This window comes from Camelus ferus, chromosome 7 (genome assembly GCF_009834535.1).
Source record: "Camelus ferus isolate YT-003-E chromosome 7, BCGSAC_Cfer_1.0, whole genome shotgun sequence".
NCBI lineage: Eukaryota > Metazoa > Chordata > Mammalia > Artiodactyla > Camelidae > Camelus > Camelus ferus.
In genome coordinates this window covers 36,466,319-36,478,517 of record NC_045702.1, presented here as the reverse complement: position 1 = coordinate 36,478,517, position 12,199 = coordinate 36,466,319, and the positions used below count along the sequence as shown (strand labels likewise).

Here is a 12,199-nt window from a genome sequence, read left to right as displayed (position 1 = left end):
GAAAAAGAGTGAGCCTTGGGAAGCATCTAGGAAGGCCAAGGCAGAAAAGAGCAAGACCTGGGCCCTAAGGTGGTAAAGTGAACTGGAAAGGAATGCTGTCCTTAGAGTCCCTTCTATCTGACTAAGGATGCCTAGATGTTGGTTCCCAGGTGAGCAGCCTTCCCTTCAGCAAGTTGTTGATTCACAGCATCCATGTTTGCCTTTGGCTTGTGGCTAACTATGATCTCCTCTTCCCTCCACATCCCTGGTCCTTTCTGAAGAGCAAGAGGAAATACTCTTACGGATTGTTTTAGTGGAATATTGCTTCACAGGCTAGGAAAGAGATGTTATTACCCACGTCACTAGGTAAAAGAACTCCCTGACTCTTCACACACGGTAGTTTTTAATTAGCATTTTTTATATTCTTAGCTTGTTATTTGCCTGTTTCTCCCAAACTTTGAGAGAATTATGAGTTTTGGAGACAAGATCAAGTGTCTTTTGTTAATTGTCTCAAGCCATTCTCTTATCCAGCCTCTGGGGAAGCAGTCCCATGGCCCTCAATCCTAGCACTCCTGCTGTGTGAACTAAGGAGTCCTGCTGGGCAGATACACGTCATTCTGACCTGTGCCTCTCATCCCTTGCTGTCATCAGCTCTCCCCTTAGTCCCATTTTGTGGGTCTTTCCATGCTTCTTAGTGAAGAGTGCTCAGAAAACTTCCCATCACTGCAAGGCACCGCTGTTGTGCTCTGTGAGAGCATGAGACCCTCTGGTCGCTGGCTAGCTATTCCGAGCACTCAGTGAATGATTTCTTTTTCGACAGTCTGGTTGTGCAACTCTGCCTGATCATGTTATTTAGCAGCAGATAATTTGGAGGAAGGATATGTTTTGCATTTGCAGTGTGATGCAGTATCAGAATCAATTATCACTATTAGCCGGATGCAAATACTGTGTATATCAGGGTGAGTTGGGAAGGCATCATGACCCTTGGAGAGGAGATGGCCTCTGGTAAAATCTTTGTTTCATTTGACAGCGCAATGCCATTGAAAATCTGGCTAATTTCTCTTTCTTGCTCCCTCGACTCCCTGTGACGTAAATTATAGTGATGCTCAAAGTGCCACCAGATTGGTAATTGAAAGAACACTTGGCATCTTGGAGAAGGGTTCAGATGGAGAGATAAATCTATTAGAACCTTGTTGAGCTGCCCTTCCCAGAAATTTCCTTATCCCTGCCTGGATGGTTACAAACAATAGTTACAAAGTATGGTTTATATTTAGACAAAAAGAAATTAGTAAGTCAAAACTAATTCTTGCCATAAATAAGGATGATGTACAAGTCAGAAAGGAATTAGAGATACAAGAAAGACTAAATTGACAGACAACCCTGGATTAGTTTCCTTTAAAAGCTAACAGAGAAACGTGATCTCTGCTAGGTGTTGGCAGAGTGTATGCTATGATTTGTTCCTTTGTTCTTATATTCATTCAGACATCTCTAAAATACTGTGTGCCTTTCCTGATGGGGCCGTAACAGATATATTCATTTAATATAATATGATGTTGATAATTAATAAACTTATCAATATCAAACATATTAAAACACAATCTCATGACCTCAGGGTAGGAAAAGCTTTCTTAAACATGACATATTAAAAAATTACTAACTATAAATGAAAACATTTGTAATCTGGACTACATTAAAATTAAACATTGAACAGGGACTTCAAAAAAAAAAAGAGGGCTTTAAATGGCCAATAAATATGAAAAGGTGCTGAAGTTCATCAGTCATTAAGGAAATAATTTAAAATTACAACATGACACCAGTATACCTCCACCAGAATAGCTGAAATGAAAAAGATAATACTCTATGTTGGCAAAGGTGTGAAGCCACTATTAACACCCATACGCTGAGACTGTCACTTGGTACAGTCATTTTGGAAAACTATTCCATAGTATCTATTAAAAGTGAACCTGTGAGCCAGGAATTCCACTCCTAGACATATAGTCAACAGAAATGTGTACCTATATTCACTGAGAGACAGTAAAGCACCATAAGTGACAGCCAAAAACTGAAACCCAAATATCCATTAGCTGTAGTATTTACACGATAGAAAACCATACAGCACTGATAAAGAATCAGCTATAATGAAATACTGCAGCGTGGATGAATCTCACAGAGTCCAGTGAAAGAAACCAAATGTAAAAGACTGCATAGTGTAGGGTTTGAATTGTGTAAATTTCAAAACCAGACAAAACTAATCTGCGAAGTTAGAAATCAAGATAATGGTTATACTTAGAGGGGAATTAGGGACTGGAAAATGGCTCGGTGCTGGTTACTCACTTGGTAAGAATTCATCAAGGTGTACAATTATGATTAATATAATCATTTCTGGGTGTATTCCATACTTAAATTAAAAGTTAACATTAAAATTCCTTGGCAGATGAGTGGATGAGTAAATGTGGTAAAATCCATGCAATGGAATATTATTCAGGTATAAAAGGAAATGGAGCACTGACACATGCTATATAACATGGATGAACCTTGAAAACATGCTAAGTGAAAGCCAGTCTCACAAGTCCACATGCTGTATGCTTCCATTTATATGAAATGTCCAGAACAGGCAAATCCACACAGACAGAAAGCAGATTAGTGGTTGCTAGGGGATTGATGGGAGGACAAATGGAGAGTGACTGCTAGTGGGTATGGAGTTTCTTTTTGGAGTGCTAAAAGTATTCTGGAGTTAGATAGTGGTACTGTACAACCTTGTGAATATGCTAAAAATCACTGAATGGTATACTTTTAAAAAATGAATCTTGTCGTATGTGAATTATTTATCAATTTTTATAAACCCTTTGATGTGTTAGCACATTATCTGAATGAGCCTGCATTTGCACAACCATCAAGACCCAGGGATCCTTTAGTTTATTGATTTGACACCCTCTGTCTAGATCCTTGAAACTATACATTCCACATTGGTTTGACTACCTTGGATCAGGAATCTTAAACTTATATGTGGAACATGGCATTATCATGGAAAACTTTGTGGGTCATCAAAATGTTTTAAATATTTAAAACAAACAGTGGATTGGGGCCAGTCAAGTGTTATGTGCAGTGAAGAGCATAAAAGCTCTGCTATTTCTAATAATTTGTTGTTCATATGCTCATGTCAGCTATAGAAGATCTGTCTATAATAGGCCATCTAACAGGAAAAAGCTAACACTTGCCTAATCAATAGAAATAGATTAAGGTTCTCAAAGTTGTTCATACTCTTTGACCTAGTAATCCTACTTCTAGGAATCTATGCTAAAGAGATGATTAGAGATGCTTACTCGAATGAAATGCCCAAAGAATAAGGGAAGAGCAAAGAGCAGTGGAGGCAGGGCCTTCCAACATACAAGAACACACAAGAGTGATTCTGAGCAGAGTTTGAGGGAATCAACCTCACCCCACCCTTACTCCAACACACTTTTCCTGGAGTGTAGAGAAATGTTGGTAACAGGATTTCATAAATACTGAGCCAGGCATGCTGACAGCACCAGTCCGAGTGGTCCACCAAGTATGTGACAGCACATTTCCCCTGTCTCCTCCCTCTTCTCCTGTCCTTTCCAGTCTTCTTGCTGTACTTATTCCAGTTGCTCAGGGCTTAACACAGGCTACAATCCCCACAGACAGCGTTGACAAGTTTTCGGTCTTGACCAATTGAAGTCAGCTGAGGAGCTTTGATCTGGAAATCTCTCTAGCAGTGGCATAGGGCTGTGAAAATAAATGTTTGGAAATAGGACGAGGAAAGTAGTTGGAGTGTTAAAACAAGGACATCCTCGCTCATTTGCACCAGTGAATTTTCTGCCAGACGTTTGATCTCCATCTTCTAGACATGTAGAAGTTAAGTGAGGGAAGTGGGAAGGAAGAGAAACTAGGCCACCTCACTCTTCCTCAATTGGTTCCCAGTTCCTTGAAGAGGAACACGTCAAGGCCAGAGCAGGTGAATTTCCTTTAGTGGTACTCCACGGAATTCTAAGGCAGTGTCAGTATTTAGAGGTGGTGTTTTGTAACTTGTTCTGCTTTCTATCTTAAAGTCAAAAGAGATTCAGACAGCATAAGAAAACATTCAAAGGAGTGTGTAATAACTTTTAAAAATATTTAAAACTATTGTTATAAATGTAGCAAATGTTTATTTAAAAAGTTATATTTACCCTACCACTCTTGTCTCACTCCCCAGAAGTAGCAATTATTCACAATAATGGCAATGTTTTTGTATCTACCTATACATAGATATAGATAGATGTATTTTAGTACAATAAAGAAATTGTCCCCAAACTTTAATGTAAGTGATATAGTCATCTGGGAAACTTGTCAAAAATGCAAACAACCTGGAAGATTTTGCTACATGTGATTTGCAGACCAGGCTCCAAGGTGACCTCCCGATCATCTACAGCTTCTGGTGTTCACATTCTGTACTTCTCTTCCCATATTGAACAAGGTTGACTCTTGTAACTGGTAGAATGTTGCAGACACAGTGAAGTGTGACTTCCATGGATAGGTTATAAAAGTCATTGCAGCCTCCGTCCTGCACACTCATGGATCATTCACTCTGGGCGAAATAGCTGCTGTGTCCTGAGGACTCTCAAGCGTCCCTATGGAGAGGTCCTTGTGACAGGAAACCAAGGCCTCCCGACAGCCAGTCCTAATGTACCACTCATGTGAATGAGCCACTTGGGGAGCAAGTCCTCCAGCCCCAGTCAAGCCTTCAGATGAACATAGCCCCAAATCAACATCTTGACTGAAGCTTCATGAGACTCTCAGCCAGAACCACCCACATCAGCCTCTCCTGAATCCCTGACCCAAAAAAACTGTGAAATGATAATTGTGTTATCTTAAGCTGCTAAGTTTTGTAGTCATTTTTTTTAATAGAGAAATGGGTAACTAATGAGGAACACTGCTTTAGAGTAATATTATTGATCCCATTAACCACCATTTAAGAACAGTTACATATTTTGCATCATACATTTCATGCCAAATGTGATGTTCAGTGACAAGTAAATGTTCAAAATTATCAAGGCTAAAAGTTTCTCAAGATATAACTTATTTCGATTTCAAATGTTAACACTACTAAACATTAGCACCTTAAGAAGGGGACCTTTCCTGGTAAGTCTTACAGGCTCTTATTGTTTGGGTCACTTTGCTTTTCACCTTGTACCAGGTTGGACAGCCTCCCCACAAACTTAGGTTGTTCCTGGAACCTCAGAAGGTGGCTTTATTTGGAAATAAAGTTGTTGCATTTGTAATTAGTTTAAGATGAGGTCATTCTGGAGTACAGTGGGCTTTTATTCCAATATGACTGGTGTCCTTAGAAGAAGAGACACAGAGACGGACGCAGGCAGAGGAGAATGGCATGTGAAGACAGACACACGGAGGGAAGACAGCCCTGTGGTGACAGAGGCAGAGACCGGAGTTACGTGGCTGCAAACCAAGAAATACCAAGAATAGCCAGTAATCACCAGAAGCAAGCAGAGAGGCCATGGCCCTGCTGACACCTTGATTTCGGGCTTCTAGCCTCCACAAATATGAGGGAGTAAGTTTCTGTTGCTTCAAGTTGCCCAGTTTGTGGGGGTTTATTACGACAGCCCTAGGAAACTAGACACACATCCAGACCAACCTAGGCTTCTCTGTACACCATCTCCCCTTCAGGTGGTGCAATCCCAGCAGAGAAGTCCTTGACTCCCCTTCCCATCCTACTGTGACCACCCCCCCCCCCCCGCACGTGGCTTCTCTCTAGTCCATTGTGTCTTGGTCCTTTCTTCCATCCCCTCCAGATTATCCTGCTACTAAAACATCTGGTAGATCTCCTCTGTCCCTAATTTACAAGATCCCTCAGAGTTCTAAAATGACCCGATTATGTATCCCGTATTCTGCTTTTTCCTCTCTCATCTTCACCCAGGGAAGTGGTTGGGGTGGGCAGACATTAGAACCAGGAGAACTGGTCCATTTCCCGGCTCCAAGATTTAGGGTCTATGTACTCACACATTTTTTTTAACCTCTGTGAGCCTCAGTTTCTAATCTGTAAAATGGTAGTAATACCTCTCACATGGGGCTTTATTGTGTAAAGATGAAAGGAGGCAATGTTCATAAGGCAGATAGGATGGTATCTTCAGCACCTAGTAGGGGCTCAAGAACTTCTAACTCTCAAACTGCTCTTCCCTATCAACCCTAATAAGGATCTAGATTATCTCTATTAATTGGTTTTGTTTCCTATTCCATTCCTCCCATGACATCTGTGCTCCTAAAACATTGACTGTAGTGCATTGAAGTTCCTCTCTTCCATTGTTCTTGTGTTCTTTGGAGTCAGAAGTTATAAATCCCACACCTCCTCATAATGTGATTAAGTGATACATCACCATTCCAACTCTTCAACTGTGCATTTGCATAGGCAGCATTACTGACCAGAAAGGGATTTCATTTTACTAACGTAAGTGTGTGTGTGCGCACCTAAATTATTTTGAGTTGTTTTAAAATTCGTTTCTAAAAACCTAAATGGAAAAATGTATAGAAAGGAAGGAGGCATAAACTTAGAAGGGAAAAGATGTCTAATCTCTGTTTTTACATGGGAAATGGGGGAGTTATTTCCAAAACCCTAATGCAAACAACAAAAACAGCAACAACAAACAGCAGGAGCAAACATAGACTTAAGTCAAGTTAAGAATAAATTTAAAAAGAAATTAAAAAGAAAAAACCTACTTTAAAAAAAAGTAATTGGGAGAGACAGGCTAAAAATCTAAGGGTAAAAATTTTGAAAATGAAAGAATAGAAAGTATTTTTTAATGAATCAGTAAAAGAATTAAAGTGAACATTCAAATAGACTCAAAGGAAACGTTTAGAGATAAAAATTTAAACAATTGAAAATAAAACCATCTCAAAAGCTAAAATGAAAATCAAGACAAATCCAAATTGATGTAATGTAAGGGAGAATGTTAAAAATAAAAAACAACAAAAATAATAAAAAGGGAAACTCTGGCTCTAAGCTCAGAAGGCAAGACAGTTAAATAAGACTAGACACTTCAGAAAGGAGGAAAAGCACACCAAAACGACATGACAAAAAAACAATTTTAAAGTTGAGATATTAAAAATCACAATAGTAGTATCAATAATGAAAAGCATAAGCAAACACGTAAGTTGCTGCTGGAGGAGGCTGTGGACTCTTCCGGCTCCAGATCGGGGTCCTTTAGGGGAGAGACTGAGGTCTTCATAACTGAGCTTGGGATCAGGGCAGCAGCCCAGCCGCTATTCCAGAACTCAAAAGCTGAGTTAATTTGGTCAATACTAAATTTTGGTTGGTCTGCAAATTCGAGGAAGAAACCAGTAGCCTCCTTTCTCTCCTTCCATTTCCCCCACTGCTAAGAATCTTACTTTAAGACCCTGGCTTGCCATCTGCCTTTTAGATCACCTTCCCACTTAGAAGAGCTCTGTGCAGACCATGGAGCAGGGATCCAGCTCGTTCAAGCGGTTAGGGAGAATGCGAGGGCAGTACAGGGTCACGGCAGAGAGAGCATGTCTCCTCTGGCACAGTTTCTGGGGTGGCCTTGGGTGGTCAAATCTCCGTGACCTAAACTGAATCATCCTGGATGTGTTCCTCCCACCCCGAGTTCATTCTGCTGTTAAATGTGTGCACCATTGCCCTAATTAATGACACAAGCTGCCTCACAGTCACTGCGGACTGCTCCCTTGTTCAATCCCACAGCCGAACAACCTCCAGCTGCTGCCTCTTCTACCTCCCCAGTCTCTCTTCATCACTTCTGCACTTTTCAAGCCCTCACTGTAAGTGATGGGTCTAAAAAGACAGGCAAGGGTTTTATGTTCCTTGTTTTGGTGCTGGGCGTTCATGAAAACGATCCTTTGCGGAGATGTGTAGTATCACAAAGGCAGAGGATGGAGAGGATCTGGGAAAATTGAGTCAGAAAAAAGTTGGTTGGCACTGGACCCAGCCACATGTGCAGATCCCGGAATTAATCCCATAGTGCGGCTGCGGCCCCACTAGGCACACTTTTCTGAGCGTGGCGTCATTTTAAGCAGCAGAGGTGGGCAGTCAGCTTCTTCATTAATTGAAGCAGATCTGGAGAGATGGTCTTAAGAGTTCCTATCTTGCTTAGCATGTTTTATTCAAGAGAGGGCCTGAAGAGCTGAGAGACAACGGAAGGCTTTGGGGCCAAAAGGTTTTTTTTTAATAATCGGGGTCAATCCCTCTTGCCTTTATCCTTCCAGAGGGGAGCAGAGGCTGCACAAATCACATATTACCGCTATTAATATGAGACTTCAAGTCAGGGGGCTGCAGGACATGGCCCAGAGCCTCTGCTCTTACTGATCTGATTACACACTCAGTCTTCCGCTGCTATCTGATTCAGGCCAACGCTCACACACTATGCAATTTCAGGGCTCCCGAGAGAAGCACTGGGATTTACCTTGCATCAAAGCATTTTGAGTTTAACACGCTGTGAACTGACCGTGTCTGGAGTGGGTTATGGGGATGGGAGAGAAACATGTGGCTGCAGAGACTTTTGGAAACAAATTCTCACACTGACATCCAAGGAAAACACCGCCACTTGTTTGAAAAACAGCTCCAAGTGAATGTTGTGCTGACGGTAATCAGATTTAAAATTAGCCTTAACAGGCCTTCATGAAGGGAGGCTTAATTGCGGGGCCCAATCAGTAGACAAAATACTCCAATGACAATTTTGCTGACAAAATAATTCTAAACAAACTAGAGGACTTCTAAGTGGGTAAAATCTTCTCTTTGGAATCACCAGGGTTTTGGAGTCACTCAAGCCTGCCTCCCTTCAGGCCCATCTCCCCCTGCTCCAGGCTTTCTGATTTTAAATGTATTGATTTAGAGTTGATAAAGTTTCCTTTCTCCAAACTCTAGGAACTCATTTTTTTGGCTGTCTTCATCATTGCAGGGTGGGGAGCCCTCTGTTTACCTGTTCTTTGGTCCTGGACAAGTTACTTATTCTGTCTGAGCCTTGGTGTTCTCACTTGTGAAGTTAGGAAGTAAGGCTGACCTTGACAGACTGTGAGGAGGTTTAAAATAAATGAGATGTGTGTTGCAGAAAAAAGTGTTACAGCTGTGTTACAGCTCAGTTGTGACAGTAACCTGTCCCACTCCTCAAAACAGTGAAGTTCTCAAAAAGCTGGCTGCCTCACTGGGCCTACATCTAACTGCTTGGCTGCAAGTGCTGCCAATGACTTGGGGTTTCCACATGCGGCAGGTAACCCTGAGACTCCCTCAGGCCTGGATGAGCTCTAGGGGTCCCTGTATAAAGTCTTTTTATAGCCTGAGTTGACAAAATATAAGGCCAGGATGGCTGGCTGGTGGCAGAATAAATGAACCAAAATAAAGGAGGGCCTCAAAAGAGAGTTTCAGCCAGTTTTGGGTTGGCTCCCTCTGGCTCAGGTCTTGTGGTCTTAATTTTAGACGGAGAAGTATATTGAGGCTGATTAATCGCGACAGGATACTCTGGAGAACTGGCGACAAAGTTGTGTCAACCTCTCTAACGTAGTCTCATCTTAGTCCCTAAGGGCATAGGGATCATTTACTTATAGACTGTTCTATGTCTCTTTCCCTCCCAGTGTAGCCGCCCTGTGCTGGTGTCACAAACGAGACAAAGGGAGGGTTTTTGCTGCGTCCTCCTGGCCGCTCCCCTCGCTGGGACAAAGGTGCCTTTTAGCTTTGGCCAGTCAGTATAAACCGCTGACTCCGATCAATACCCTGAGGGGCGATACCGCCATGAGCCGGTATGAGGTCACCACGGAACCACAGGTTGGGACTCACTCAAACTCCAGAGCTACAAACTCAGCCTGATCGCATGCTTTTCAGGCCGCACGCGCATGCGCGCACACACACGAACAGATCATTTGCACATTCCCTCCCTATCATTGGGGGGCGTCCCTTATCTAACCTAATCTAACCAGATCTCCCGAGCGGACTACCGTTAGGCGGGGAGCCTGGAGGAGGAGCTCAGTTTCTTCTGTCCACTTGGACAGAACCTGATTACCCTAACTACGGACGCTTTCTGGGGCTCCTACCTTGCTCCGCCGTGTTGCTTGGTTAGTTGGTCCGTCCCTCCACAGTCCGGTTGGGGCACAGCCGCCCAGAGAACTGAATCACCTCTGCGAAGAAGGACCCGGAATGTTGTCGGGTGGCGCACCTCCTCGTTCGCTTTGGAGCTCCCGACCTCCAAGCGGTTGCTCCACTGGCCACGGGGCTAAAGGGGCCAGCGTTGTCGAAATCTCACTGGGGTCTCCAGAATCGTTGCGGAAAAATGTGTTACAGTTCAGTTGTGACAGCAACCTGGGTCCAGCCAGAGAGACCAAGCAGCACTCAGAGTAGGAGAACTCAGATTTATTACACCAGCAGGATCAGACGACTTAACATTTCAAGCTCTGGATCCTTTCTGTAGGTTACACAGGCCTTTTATAGGCTGCCAGTTTTACACTTTGCAACATCATATGCAAATAAAGTACAACAGAAGTTGAACAACCAGGGACAAGCTTTGTAGCAACAGCTCAATCAGGAGTGAGCTCCATGCAAATGAAGTACTATGAATGGACCAATCAGAAGTTAGGGAAATGGACCAATCAGAAGTGAGAGTAATAACCAATCAGGAGTGAAGGAAATAACCAATCAGGAGTGAGAGTAATAACCAATCAGGAGTGGAGGAAATAACCAATCAGGAGTGAGAGTAATAACCAATCAGGAGTGAGAGTAATAACCAATCAGGAGTGAAGGAAATAACCAATCAGAAGTTAGCTCAGGGAACCAATAGAATTCTAGGTGTAAGTTAGCCGCTTCAGAGGCAAAAAGTGAGATAAAGCCTCTGAGCCAGGGAACCGGACGCTAGTGGGATGAGAGCAGCGTCCCTGCCTGGGATTCCTGCTAGTGTTTTTATGGGGCTTCCCGCCTCATGTGAATCCATTTTTATTTCCTTCCTCTTTCTCAAACCTAAATGGCTATGAGTGCTCTCAGCGCTGACGTCCCTAGGGTCATTGCTGCTGGAAGGTTTTTTTTTTTTTTTTTTTTAATGATTTGCAAATAGGATCATTTTGCTTGATGTCAGCGGGCAGAAGGATATTCCCTTGCCCCCATCTCTTCTATCTAGTTTAGTGATTCTCAACTGGGGAGAACCTCAGTTTTGCCCCCTAAGAAATGTTTGGCAAAGTCTGGAGACACTTTGGGTTGTCACAACTTGCTGGGGGTGGCAAGTGTCACTAGCATCTAATGGGCAGAGTCCAGGGATGCTGCTAAACATCTTACAAAGCACAAGGCAGCCCCACATGACAAAGGAGGAACTGTCCCTAAATGTCACTACTGTCGAGGTGAGGACACCTGGCCATAAAGGGTGGTACATATTCTTGTCTGTGAGTTCCCCGAAGGTAAGGGATGTGTGTATACATCTTCCTTTCTCATAAAGGTTTGAAAGGGAGTCGAGAAAAATACTCAGATAGGATTGTCTTATTGCTGCGTGTGGGGGGAAGATCTCAATTCAGCCTGACTTGGCTTATATTTCCTTTCTCTTCGGTCTTCAAGTTGGGCTCTGTTAACACTTCTCTAACATTGTGCATCGTTTCATTTCCTTTTGACTTGAAGTATTTCCTTCAACTTTTCCCCACGTGATATATGGGATTGACTTATGTCCGTTATCCTTCTCATCTGTTAATACTGGACACTGAGAATCACAGAAGAATGTATACTTAGAGAGACATCCTACTATGTGAAGTTAAGGGTGCCCAGACCGAGCAGGGGAATTTTCCAGAAGTCATGGAGAGTGGCCACATGAAATAAGGTGCCAAACATTAGAAGAAAAGAAGTTGAATCACTGGCTGAGACCCCGAGTAAACCTGGCTAAACTGAGGGCAGGTTCATATGCATAGACGCATTTTCTCTGGCTGATTCCATTCAGGAGATGATACAAATACATATAAATATGCAGTATGTTCTCAATTATACAATATCTGTCTGTCTGTCTGTCTGTCTATCTATCTATCTATCTATCTATCTATCTAATATATGGGGAAATACCTAGAAGGGGACTATATTAAATATTAGTGATGGTCATCTGGGTTAGAAATCCCTATACACAGGCTTCTGAATTTTGCAAATTTTCTTTGAGTCTTTTATAAATTGAAAAACAATAGACAAATTTTCCAAAGAATTTAAAGAGCCATTTTCAACACATCT

At 42.4% G+C, this 12,199-nt stretch overlaps 1 protein-coding gene across 1 annotated transcript in view; it reads right to left on the bottom strand.

Moving 5' to 3' along the window:
* AOAH (acyloxyacyl hydrolase) overlaps positions 1-10,501 on the bottom strand; it is a 244,830-nt gene extending 234,329 nt beyond the window's left edge. The window contains exon 1 of the mRNA XM_032483716.1: positions 10,048-10,501. The gene's annotated coding sequence lies outside the window, so the exon portion shown is untranslated. The remainder of the gene's footprint in view (positions 1-10,047) is intronic.
* Between the last annotated feature and the right edge of the window lie 1,698 nt (positions 10,502-12,199).